The following is a 12,311-nucleotide window of genomic DNA, read 5'->3' as shown; positions in this document are numbered from 1 at the left end:
AAAACCCTGCAAGACGACATGAAAACTATGTACAGTTGCACAATGACAGAGGTCTCTGCGCTGCCTGGCAGAAAACGCTCAGGGGGTTACCCACTGCTCTGTATGAAATGCATTAGCAGCACAAAAGACTTCACACTCTGCACTTGCTCCTCTGTAGCTACTGCTGCTCGGTAGGTACATAGGATCATAGAATCAACAAGGTTGGAAAAGACCTTAAAGATCAAGTCCAACCGTTACCCAGCACTGCCAAGGCCACCACTAAGCCATGTCACTAAGGACCTTGTCTACATGGTTTTTGGATTCCACCACCATGATGGAATTCCATGAAGTCCACCACTTCCCTGGGCAGCCTGTTCCACTGCCTGACCACCCTTCTGGTGAAGAAATTTTTCCTAATAACCAGTCTAACCCTAGACAAGGCAAGATGGAAATGCATCTTGCATTATTAAATCAATCTAGAAATACGGTATTTCTTTTTTTTTTTTTTTTTTAAGTGCCAATGAAGGACCACCGTGAGAAACCAAAATATGTTTCTTGTGGGAGATCTCACAGATTGTTCTTCTGGCAAAACCAACTGGTGACCAAGAGGGAACAGGTCCAGTGAGCACAGTCACAGGAACACATGGCCCTGACTCCTGCGCAGTCTCCCTAGGCTCCAGCCCGCTGGAAGCAGGCAGAAAGCCGGGCTCACTGCATGCCGTGCTTCCAGGAGCATGCTGGGGGAGGCCGTCATCTTCACCAGATCACCAGCTCTTCTCACCTGGCAAGTCCTCAAGTGGACTTTTGCTGGGGTTTCTGCTGTCCAGGCAGTTTCTGAAGCATGCCTGCTTCTGCTGTGCCAAATCAAGAGAGGTAAAACAGACTAAGGCATCAGCTTAAACAGGAGAAATACATGAATTAGGTATTTAGTGCTGCTCTGATGCTTCAAGAGCAGAGATCCTATAATAACACTGACGTCGGAACGGATTGGAGGCATCTTCAAGTGATGAAATCTTAACTTGAAGTCTTACCTCAAGTAGATGTATATATCAAACCCGCAAAACGTTTCACTACCTGTTCATTCCAGAACCAACACAGCTATATGCTACATTGTGAGAGAAGGCACTAACCGGTGTTGTATATCTGGCCGATAAAAATAGTCAACGGGAGTGTCCATTAAGGGATAAGGGCCTGTAGGTGCTGCAAGTGTTTGCAGTGCTGTCCCCCCATTCTTTTTCTAGCTAAGCCTCCTTTTTTTTAGGGTTGTATGTACATCTGTAAGTGACAATTATTAAAGTAATGAGCTGCTGTTTGGGACAGTTTTGCTCATTTTTTGCCTTTTTTTTTTTTTTGTCTGATGAAAAGGTGGGGGAGAATCTGAGCAGTGGTGGTATCATTTGGGGCACCCCAGTATTACTGGGGTGTGGCAATGATTTGGCAGAGGAACGGGTGATTAGAGGATGGGGGGTCCTCCGAAGAAAGGGGGGGTAACAGCCCAAGAATGCCTGAAAATTTGTAAGTGTAAGTACATAATATATATAAAATATATATACCCTAAATATATATATCTCTAAACAGCTATGCCATATAAGGTTTTTAAAATGCAAATAAACCGTATTTATAGTGCGGACTTAAAAACTCACCCCCACCCTCTAAATAACTGGTGAAAATGTAAAACTACCTTGAGAAGCTGCCCCTTTTCCCCCTTTTCCTTTCCTCCCTTTTCCTTTCCTCCCTTTTCCCATCTTGATTAAAGGACAATTCCCCCAAACAGCGACTTTTCATGGCAGGAGCTGCTGCCATGGCACAAAAATATTCCAATCCCCCTGATTCTGGGTCTAGAAGGGAGAAGGGGAGGGGATACCCACACAACTTGGGGGTAGAAAAAAAATCCTGTTTGGGATTTTTGTGGTTGCTGCTGCTGGTGGTTGTTGTTAAACTGTTTTTTTATCTCAAGCCAGGAGTTTTCTCCTTTCTACCCTTCTGATTCTCTCCCCCATCCCACATGGCAGAGATGCGAGCAGTTGTGTGGAACTCTAGTTGCTGGCTGTGGTTCAAGCACAACACAAGTCTAGTTGCAAGCCCTGCCTGACTAATGCTTTAGGGTCTCTGCTTTGTTTCTACCAATGTGATAGGCCAACCTTGTTCTTCATTGCTGCTTTATAGTGCCTTTTGCTCCGTAGGCAGCAGTACTTGTGCCATGCCTCCAGGAAGTAACTCTGCCAGAAACAAAGAGCAGGAGAGCTGTGTGCAGCACAATCTGCAGCAATTCTGCCTCTCAAGGCACCCAGCAGGCCCTTTCTCTTGCCTTTTGGTCTGTCTGACTTGACTTGGTTGTTGGAGAAACCGCTACACCCTGACGACAGCTCCTGAGCAGTCTGCAGAGGGTCAGACTCTGCACGGGACACGGGCAGGCCAGGGAGCTTTAAGCCAAGCTGTGCCTTTCCCCTTCGGGCAGCAGCAGTTCTGCCGCTGCTACAGGCAGCCACTTTCTCAAGTTCAAGGAGCTGGGACAACCACAGGCTGCCGCACGCTCCAGTTAGGTTTTCCTGTAGGGCACTTAAGGGTCCCTATGGGGCACTTGGGGGTCTCTATGGTGTATTTCTACCCCTACGGTGCACTTGGCAGCCCCTACCGGGTATTTGGGTTCGCTATTGTGCACAAGAGGGTCTCTATGAGGTTTTTTTGGTCATTACAGAGCACTTAGGAGTCCCTGTAGGGCACTTGCGGGTCCCTATGGGATGGTTGGGGATCTCTATGGGGCACTTGGGGGTTTCTATGGGTCATTTTGGGTTCCTAATGGACATCTGGGGGTCTCCATGAGTTCTCTGGGCTCCCTCTGTGGCACGTGGGGGGTCCTACTGGGCTCTTGTGGGTCTCTGCAGAGTATTTGGGGTACCTATGGGAGTCCTTATGGAGTACTCAGGGGTCCCTGTGGGGCACTTGGGGTCTCTATGAACCACTTGGGGGTCCCTATGGGTTATCTGCGGTCCCTATGGGGCACTTGGTTGTCTCTATGGCTGATTTCAGGTCCCTATTGGGCACATGCATTCCCTCTTGGGCTCTTGGGGGTCCCTATGGGGCATTCGAGGGTCCCTATGGGGTATTGGAGGTCCCTATTGTGCTCTTGGGGGTCTCCAAGTGGCACTAGGGGGGCCTCTATGGGGTATTTGGCATCACTATGGGGCACTTAGGGGTCTCTGTAGGGCATTTAGGGGTCCCCATAGGGCAGTTAAGGGTCCCTATGTGGCACTTGGGGATCTCTATAGGTTACTTGGGATCCCTATGAGGCATCTGGGGTTCTCTGTTGTGCTCTTGGGGTCCCTATGGGGCACTTGGGTGGGCCTATTGGGCTCTTGGGGGTCTCCATAGGGTATTTGGAGTCCTTATCTGGCACTTTGGGGACCCTGTGGGGCACTTGGAGGTCTCTATAGGGTATTTAGGGACCCTATGGGACACTTAGGGGTTCCTAAGGGTTGCTTAGTGGTTCCTCTGGGGCACTTGGGGGTCTGTATGGGTGATTTGGGATCCCTATGGAACATTCGGTGACCCTTATGGGTTATTTGGGGTCTCCATGGGCACTAGGGGGTTTCTGTGGGGTATTCAGCTACCCCTGTGGGTCATTTACGGATCTCTATGGGACAGCTGGGGATCTATGGGGCTTTTGGTGCCACTATACAGCACTTAGGAAACCCTACAGGGCATCTGGGGAACCCTACAGGACACATGGGCATCTCTATGGCTTATTTCGGGTCCCTATGGGACATTCTGGGGTCCCTATTGGGCTCTTGGGGGTCTCCATGGGGCAGGGGGGATCTTTATGCAGTATTTGGGATACTTATGGGGCACTTGGGGGCCTCTATGGTGTATCTGTATCCATATGGAGCACTTGGGCATCCCTATGGGGAATTTCAGGTCCCTAGGGGGCACTATGGGTTATTGGGGGTCCCTATGCAGCACTTGTGGGTTTCTATGGGGCATCTGGGGGTTCCTATAAGTATTGGGGGTCTCTATAGGGTATTTGGAGTACCTATGGGGCCCTTGGAGGTCCCTATGGGACACTTGAGGATCTCTATGGGGTACTTGGGAGTCCCTGTGGGGCATTTGGTGGTCCCTACAGGGTATTTGGGATCCCTGTCTGGCACTTAGAGGATTCTGTGGGGAACGTAGGGGTTGCTAGGGGTATATCAGGTCCCTCTGAGGCACTTCCTATCTGTATTGGGCTCTTGGGGGTCCCTGTGGGGTATTAGAGGTTCCTACTGGGTTCTTGGGGATCTCCATGGGACACTAAGGGGTCTCTTTGGGGTACCTGTTTGTCAGTTGGGGGTCTCTATGGTGTATTTGTGGCCTGTGGGGAATCTGGGGTCTCATCAGGCACTTGGGGGACCCTATGGGCCACTTGAGGGTCTCTATGGGAAACATGGGGTCCCTGTTGGGTTTTGAGGGACCCTATGGGGCACTTGGCTGTTTCTATGGGTGATTTGGGGTTCCTATGGGGCACTTGAGTGTCTCTGTGTGGTATTTAGGGTCCCTGTGGGCCATGCTGGGGTCCTGGCTTACCGCTCCCTGTCTTTCACTTTGTCCTGCCTCCTTGTCCATTTTTTAATCTCTCTGTATCGCCGTGTCCTGGTCCTTATCTCTGTCTTTCTTTTCCTTCTGCCCCGATACTTCTTTCCACCTCTGTCCTGCTCACTGTCACTCTGTCATGCTTCCTGCCCCCATTACTTCTGTCTCTCCTTCTCTGCCCGCTGCCTGCCCCCTCATTCCTTGCTATGCCTCTCCATCCAGCCTCTCCCTTTTTCCCTTTCTCTCCTCCTCTGTCCTGCTCCCTGGCCCCTTTTCTCTCTTCCTCCTTCTCTGTCCTCTGCCCATTTCTGGTTTTAGGTTTTTTTCCTTCTTGGTCACTTCTTACAAATCTGACCCTTTCTTTACTTCTTGATCCCTTTGTCCTCTTCCCTCTCTCCTTTTTCTCTCTTTGTCTGCATGCCCTGTGCCTCACCACTTCCTCGTCTCTCCGTTCTTCTTCCTCTCCTTTTCCCCCCCCATCTCTTTATACCCATATCCCGCACCCTCTGTTTTCCTGCTCCATCTCTCTCTTTGACTGTACCAAAGATGGTGCAAAATACTTTTTTGCTCTGCTCAGTCGTAACCTTCACAAAAAAAGGAAGCTTTAGACTCTGTCGTGGTTGAAGCCCAGCCAGTAACCCAGAACCACGCAGTAGCTCACACACTCCCTCCCTTCTTCCTACCCCGCAACTCCCGGAGGGATGGGGAGGAGAATCGAATGTAAATCCCACGGGTTGAGATAAGAACAGTCCAGTAACTAAGGTACAATACAAAACTACTACTGCTACCACCAATAACAATAATGATAAGGGAAATAACAAGGGGAGAGATTATAAAACTAAAAGGGGAAAAGGAAAAGAAAACAATAAACACAAGTGATGCACAATGCGATCGCTCACCACTGACCGACCAACACCCAGCCCAACCTTAGCAGTAATCTGGGCCTTCCGGGTGACTCCCCCCAGTTTCTATACTGAGCATGACATCCTGTGGTATGGAATACCCCTTTGGCCACTTTGGGTCAGGTGTCCTGTCTCCGCTTCCTCCTAGCTTCCCATGCCCCTCCTCACTGGCAGAGCATGAGACTGAAAAAGTCCTTGATCAGAGTAAGCATTACTTAGCAACAACTAGAAGCATCGGTGTGTTATCAGCACTGTTCTCAGACTGAAGTCGAAAACGCAGCACTGCACCAGCTACTAAGAAGGAGAAAAACAACTGTTACAGCTGAACCCAGGACAGGCTCCCACCTAGCTTGATGGTAAAGGTTTTGGTTTTGGTGTATTTTTTCCCTCTCCCAGCTGGATGTCAAGTGCCACCATTTCACCATAGTCACCCTTTCTTTTGCCATGGAAGGACAAAACTGAGGGAAGAATCCATTGTGGTCTGCGACGCAAGGTACGTCTATGATGTGTGTCTGCGCTTTTCCTAAGGTGCTTGTAGTATGGGCTTTAAAAATGACATAAAGAACGTGCCCACTCTCCTCTGTTTTTTTCTATGAAAGATTTAAAGACACATACTCAACATAAGATCCGTTGCGGAGCGTGTTATGCCTCTGCAAAGCTTCTTTGAGTTTTCTCTTCCTAAAAGAAGTGTCTGTGCAGTTAACTGTTAAATGATAGCTAGAAAATAGCTTTGCAATAAAAGAGGAAAGGAACTGTTTGTAAGAGTTCAGATGTTCAGAAGAAACAGACGGTTTTTGTGGTAAAAGCTGTTCTGGTTTGTTTCGTAGTAGGTTTTTGGTTCGGTTGGTTTGGTTGTTTTTTTTAACATGCAGAAATATAACTTGGGATTTCTGTTTTTCGGATGACTTGTTGCAGACGTTTCGTGATGCTCAACACGCTGTGGTGGCCCAAAAATACTCCAAACCCCTGATTCTGGGTCTGCAAAGCGGTGGCGGGGGGAATCTGCAGCATTTTTGGGGGAGAAAAACGTGTGTTTGGGATTTCTATGGTGCTGCTGCTGCCATCCTGTGTCCAAAACTTGATACTGCAGGCGGTGGTGGTGGTGGTGGGGCGATGTGGCTTCGGGCGCCACTCGCTGCTGCCATCCCGTGTCCAAAATTCTGTACTGCAGGTGGAGGTAATTGAGGGGGGTGTGGTGTGGCGCTGAGCGCGGCAGCCAATGGGAACGACAGAGGGGGGGGGGCGTCTCGGGAGTGATTGACGGGCGCGGCAGCCAATGATGACCGCGGGGGGTAGTGGCCAATGACAGCGGCGGGGGGGCCGTCCCGGGAAGGATTGAGGGGCCAGGCGGCCACTGGCTTGTTGGGGGTGCTGTCCCCCAGTCTCTTTCAGGCAGAGCCCCCCCCCCCCCTCTTAGGGGTATGTGTACCTGTGTAAATGGCAGTTATGAAAGTAATGAAGTAAAGAGCTGCTCCTTGGGGCAAAAGGATTGTGATTTTAATCTTGCACCCCAGGACCCATTAGTATTGCCGCTCGCTGCTGCCATGCCGTGTCCCTCACAGCGACCCATAGATGCACACCCCCCCCATCCCCCATCCCCATGGTGCCCTATAGACCCACAACACATGGCCCCCAGCTTCTGTTGACTCCTGGCATCATGATATCACCAGGACAGTGATGACATCATCAGCATCATCAATGACACAGTGCCCCACAGGGCCCCCACTACCCCCCCTGCAATCTCCGCAACAAGGGATTGGACGATGCTGTCCCGCCGCCTCCATGTCCCGCCCTCGCTGTGAGGCGAGCGGCGCAGTGATTGGCTGTGAGGCGGGCGAGGTTATAAAAGGGGCGGTGTTGGGGGGGGGGGGGGGTTGGTAAGGGGGGCGGAAGGGGGAGGTATTTTTCCGGCGGCAGCGTCAGGGGCGGAGGCAGTGGCGGTCTCCGGAGCAGGCGCAGCGGCGGGCGAGGTAATAAAAGGGTCGGCGGGAGCGGCGGTGGGGGGGTGGCAGGGGCAGCGGCGGGGGTGGCGGCGGCGGCGGCGGCAGCAGCAGCAGCAGCAGCAGCAGCAGCAGAAGCGGCGGGGAGGGCGGCGGCGGCTGGAGTGGTAGATGGGAACGGCGGCGCGACCAGGAGGGGCGGCAAGGGCAGGGGCGGCGCCGGCTGCAAGAGCGGCACGGGGGAGGGGCGGAGGCAGCAGCGGGCGAGGAAGCAAAAGGGGCGGTGGCATCGGGAGCCGGCGGGGGGGAGGCGGTGGCCAGAGCGGCGGCAGCGGCAGTGCCCGCGGCAATAGCGGGGCGGGGGGGGAGCGGCTGGAGGAACTGTACGGCGGGATGGGCGGAGGCAGGGGCAGCAGGAGCGGCGGCGGCCTCGGCAGCAGGAGCGGCGGTGGGCGAGGAAGTGAATGGGGCGGCGGGGGAGGCAGCGGCGGAAACCGCGGGAGGGAGGCAGGAGCGGCAAGGGCAGGGGCGGTGCCAGCGGCAGGAGCGGCGGGGGGGGACTAGGGGGCTCATGGTTCATCAGTGCATTTAATTAAATTTTACTTTACGTTTATGTACGACTACATAAATTTATTTGAGTTTTAGTCGAGATATTATCACTTTTGTTCACTTTATTCCCTTATGCAGTTTTTTATTGAGTTTTGTTCACTTTATGCTGACTTTTAGTCACTATATTAAATTTTTTTCTCTTTTCATTCACGTTATATTCGCTTTTTAGGCACTTTTTTCAGGTTTTGGTGGGTTTTTTTCCCCAATTTCTAATCACTTCTGTTTGCATTTGTTCACTTTTTATTGAGGCATATTCACTTTTACTTGCTTTTACTCAATTTTTTATTCACTTAAATTCACTTTTAATCACTTTTTATTCAGCCGTGTCGGGAAAACCTGATTTCCATAACAGCTCATGAGGCAGAGTGAGGTTTAAAGCTTTATTCGAACAAAGGGAGATCTCCACCAGGCACACCTGGTTCAGGGTTCTCCATTTGCAGTCGGTATTTTAATTAATTTTCATTCTTTTTTTTTTTTCAGACTTTCTTTCTCTTTTTGCTCACTTGTTGCTCACTTTATATTCTGTTTTCTTCAGATTTGGCTTAGTCACTTCTCAGAAGATTTTTTTTTTTTAGATACCCCGTAGTGACCCAGAGCAACCCCTGGACACCTCATAGAGCCCCATAGAGCCCGGAAGATCCCGTATAGGCCCCCCCAGCCTCATAGACTCCCTACAGACATCCCGTAGGGTTCCAGAACGACCCATAGACGCAGCACAACAACACTTGATGAGCCATAGTGACCTACATAGGACACGCCATAGTGACCTACAGAGACCCATAGACATGCCGTAGCCAGGCACAGCACGCCATGGACACTCAAAAAGAGCCCATAGAGCCCCATAGACTGCCCCCTAGATTGCCAGGAGGCCACCCTCAGCCTGATAGACAGCCTAGAGACATCCCATAGAGACCCTCAGCGACCGATACGTGTCTATTCTATGCTTCTGCACTTTGTCCCTGTTGTCAGCAGTGTATTTGTGTATTTTTGGCAAGGCCACAGCTTTTCTCCACAAGCTTTATGCAGGTTTCTTCAGGCTTTTTATTCACCTTTAGTCCCTCTTGAACTCCCATGTACTTGCTTTTGATTCGCTTTTACTTCACTTTTATGCTGTTTTATTCAGATGTATTTGCTTTTTAGTTCCTTTGAGTGATCTTCAATTCAGTTTTATTCCCTTTTCTTGGAGATTTGTTCAGATTTCTTCCCTTTTCTTCTTTTTCATTCACATTTAGTTCACTTGAGTTTTATTAAGGTTTATTCACTTTCATTGGTGTTTATTCCCTTTTCAGCTTTATGCCTGTTTTATTTAACTGCAATCCAGTTTAATGGAGCTGGAGCAACTGCACTGGGCCCGGCCCACGCCCCAGGATGGACCTGAGCCCCCCGCAAAGGTGAGACCCACAGCCAGCCCCACACTGCCCCATGGCGACCCAGTGGCACCCATATATACCCCACGGCGACCCATAGATACACACCCCCCCATCCCCATGGTGCCCTATAGACCCACAACGCGTGTCCCCCAGCTTTTATTGGCTCCTGGCGTCATGATGTTACCAGGACTGTGATGACATTATCAGCATCATCAATGACACAGTGCCCCATAGGGCCCTCACTACCCCCCTGCAACCCCTAAGTACCCCAACACCAGTCGATTTTTTTATTCACTTTCATTCTTTTTTTTTTAAACTTCCATTCACTTTTGAGTTGTCTGCATGATTGCTCGCTTTTTGCTCGCTTTTTGCTCGCTTTTTGCTCGCTTTTTGCTCGCTTTTTGCTCGCTTTTTATTCAATTTTCTTCAGATTTGTCTTAGTCAATTTTAGTAACATTTTTTTTTTAGATACCCTGTAGTGACCCAGAGCAACCCGTGGACACCTCATAGAGCCCCATAGACTCCAGTAGATCCCATATATGCCCCCCCCAGCCTCATAGACTCCCTATAGATATCCCAGAGGGTGCCGGAGCGACCCGTAGGCACCCTACATGAACTCTTGAAGAAGCATGGACATGCCATAGTGATCTCCAGACACCCGCAGACAGCCCCTAGCGACCCATAGACATCCCATAGCCATCCACAGCACCCCATGGACACCCTATAGACATCCCATAGAGAGTCACAGTGACCGATAGACACCCCACAGCAACCCATGGATACTCCAAAGTGACTCACAGATGCCCCGTAGAGACTCATAGATCCCCATAATGACCCACTGCGACCGACCTACAGATACCCCATAGACACCTTATAGCAAGTCCTGGACACCCTGTAGCATGCCACGGCCGCCCATAGACACCCCATAGAGACACACAGCAACTGCTAGATGCCCTATAGACCCACACGTGGCCCCATGGCAACCCATAGAGCCCTATACACACCCTGCACTCCCACATAGCACCCTCCCTGCTGCCCCATAGTTCTCTATAGGTGCACAACACATGCCTCAGTGTTTATTGACTTATGGTGTTGTGATGTCACCAGGACCGTGATGACATCATCAGCATCATCAATAGCATGGCACCCTATAGGGGTCCCCAGAAGCCCCATGGGGGGGTCCCCAAGTGCCCCATGGGGCTCCCACTGCCCCCCCGCGCCCCGTAAGTACCCCAACACCAATCAAATTTTTTTTATTGACTTTCATTCATTTTTATTTGAGTTTTATTTAGGCTTGTTCACTTTTATTCAGTTTTATTCACTGTTTAACCACTTTATTCACTTTAATGCACTTTTTATTCACTTTTTTCCAGTTTTCTTCAGATTTCATTTAGTCACTTATATTAACTTTTTTTTTTAGGTATCCCTTAGTGACCCAGAGCAACCCATGGACACCTCCTAGAGCCCCACAGAGGACAGTAGATCCCCTATAGACTCCCTCAGCCGCATAGCCTGTACGGGATGTAGACATCCCGTAGGGTCCCAGAGCGACCCGTAGACATCCCAGAGCAACTCTTAGCAACTCATGGACACACCATAGTTACGTAGAGGCACCCATAAACATCACATAGTGACCCATAGACAGTCCCCAGCCATCCACAGCACCCCATAGACTCCCTATAGACACCCCATAGAGACCCACAGCAACTCCTAGATACCCTATGTACCCACACATGGCCCCATGACAAGCCCTAGAGCCCCATAGACACCCTCTACTGCCACACAGCACCCCATAGACCCCCCACCCCCACCCCATAGTTCCCTATAGACGCACAACACACACCCCACGGCTTTTATTGACTTAGGGTGTCATGACGTCACCAGGACTGCGATGACAGCAGCAGCAGCAGCACCGTCAGCCACCATGGCACCACATAGGGGCCCCAATTACCCTGTCGCGCCCCATAAGTACCCCCACACCAATCGTTTTTTGATTTGCTTTCATTCATTTTTATGAACTTTCATTCACTTTTATTCGAGATTCATTCAGGCTTGTTCACTTTTATTCCTCTTTATTTGCTTTGTAATAATTTATAATCCCATTCTTCACTTTTGCTTTTTATTGTCTTTACGCAGTTTTATTCAGCTTTATTTGCTTTTTTATTCATTTTTTTCTTCAGATTTATTTGCTTTTTAGTCTCTTCTTTTTAAATAACTTTTTTTTGTTTTTAAATGCCCCATAGCAACCCGGAGAAAGTCATAGAGCCCCACAATCCATACAGACATCCCACAGAGACGCACAGCGACCGCTAGAGACTCGTAGAGACCCCATAGCGATCACTTAATGATCCCATTACGGTGGGTCTGGGCTGGGTGTGAGGCCAAGGCGGGGTTAATAAAGGCCTGGGGGCGTGGTCTGTGCTGTGGGAGGGGCTAATGTAGGGGGGTGGGTGTGGTTTAGGCTAAGGGATGGGTGGTACCAGGAGGCGAGGCCTCTGTTGGGGTGGGCCAATGAGGGACAAGGGGCGTGGACTCGGGTGAGGGTGTGATGGAGGCTGTGGGTGTCTGTGGAAAATGTGAAAGCATTCCTTCGTTATGAGGAACGCGGTTCTTTCTGATAATGAGCTGTATCCCCTTCATTATTTTATAGAGGCAAAGAAGTTGTATAACGTTTACTGTTTTCTTCTGGTGTATCTGATAGTAAAGATCTTGCCTAACGAAAAGCAGTCTTTGAAACAGATGGTCCACTTGTCTTGCACAGGCACGCTCTACTTGCATTGTTGAACGTGCATCCGTAAATCCTGTTGCTGCCTGTTCCAGGAGGGTTCCAGCTCTCTCAGTCATTACTCTTAATCCAACATCAAGTCCAGGAGCACTTCCTCTCCAGAACTGGGCAGTCACAGCTTTTTGTAACAGCACAGTAACAGCAAATTACTGTGGTATTG

The 12,311-nt window shown here is 50.1% G+C and overlaps 1 long non-coding RNA gene across 6 annotated transcripts in view; it reads left to right on the top strand.

Annotated features, from left to right (window-relative positions):
- The window catches only part of LOC115617125, a 21,981-nt gene extending 9,670 nt beyond the window's left edge, over window positions 1–12,311 (top strand). Inside the window, exons 1-4 of one of the 6 annotated variants that reach the window (XR_003994504.1) lie at window positions 5,789–5,803; window positions 5,899–5,940; window positions 9,286–9,387; window positions 11,610–12,102. This is a non-coding gene — a long non-coding RNA (uncharacterized LOC115617125). The other 5 variants (XR_003994500.1, XR_003994502.1, XR_003994501.1 and 2 more) reach the window with 5 other exon arrangements.

The sequence above is a fragment of the Strigops habroptila genome, chromosome 15 (assembly GCF_004027225.2).
Source record: "Strigops habroptila isolate Jane chromosome 15, bStrHab1.2.pri, whole genome shotgun sequence".
Classification (NCBI taxonomy): domain Eukaryota; kingdom Metazoa; phylum Chordata; class Aves; order Psittaciformes; family Psittacidae; genus Strigops; species Strigops habroptila.
Note: the sequence above shows the minus strand (reverse complement) of the source record. Positions and strands in the feature narration are given on the sequence as shown.